Raw genomic sequence first — 899 nt, 5'->3', positions numbered from 1 at the left:
AAAGGTAAAAATAAACTAAACCAACTAGGTTGTGATTCAAAACCAATTTATAAAGATAGCAGAGAGGCAGCACAGCATAATGGGGGTGGGGGGGGGAGGAGCTGAGCTGTCAGAAAGACCAAGGACAAATAACTATTTTTACAATACTGATTCAAAAAGACACCTGCACCCCCATGTTTATTGCTGTTTTATTTGCAATTGGAAAGACATGGAAACAACCCAAATGCCCAGAAGTGGATGAACTGGATTAAAGTTGTGGTACATATACACAAGGGAATATTAACTCAGCAAACCAAAAAAGAGAAACACATGCCTTTTGCAGTGACATGGACTATATACCAGAGACATTTTGTGGGGGTGTAATGGGGAATAGGATCAAAAACAGTGGGGGAAGGGAAAGGCACTGGACTATAGTGATGCACACCAGTGATTTAGTGATGGGAAGCCCATGGGGATTACAAATGAGATGGAAAATGGCATTAAATGGTGTAAAAATAAACATATTATTAAAAAAATATTCTGCTGCTATTTTTTTAAGGAAAGTTCTTAAATTTTGGGACTAGGTAAATAAAGAATTTCAAAGGTAACCTATGTCTACTAAACCAAAGTTGTTACTCATTTGTTATGTACTGAACGTGAAGACAGACGTCCAACAGCCAACTTGGTAAGAAGAAACAAGCTGGGCTCTCTTTTAACTTATTTAAATGAATCTATACTTCCAAAGGTACAGAGTTCTTTTTTTTAAGATTTATTTATTTATGCAATTAGAACTGGGATGCAGGCCAGAGGTACAGGGGTGGTGAGAGGATACACCAGAGACAGAGTGGGGAGCAGAACAGGCCAACTGATGAAGTACACTGCTGAGGGGAGCAGCGGGCAGGTCAGGAGAGGTCTGCCAC

At 39.7% G+C, this 899-nt stretch overlaps 1 protein-coding gene across 4 annotated transcripts in view; it reads right to left on the bottom strand.

The window, feature by feature from the left end:
• The window catches only part of ATXN3 (ataxin 3), a 32,469-nt gene that overhangs the window by 12,888 nt on the left and 18,682 nt on the right, over window positions 1–899 (bottom strand). The window lies entirely within an intron of this gene.

The sequence above is a fragment of the Condylura cristata genome, unplaced genomic scaffold, assembly GCF_000260355.1.
Source record: "Condylura cristata isolate star-nosed mole 26May11 unplaced genomic scaffold, ConCri1.0 scaffold00013, whole genome shotgun sequence".
NCBI classification, from domain to species: Eukaryota; Metazoa; Chordata; class Mammalia; order Eulipotyphla; family Talpidae; genus Condylura; species Condylura cristata.
Note: the sequence above shows the minus strand (reverse complement) of the source record. Positions and strands in the feature narration are given on the sequence as shown.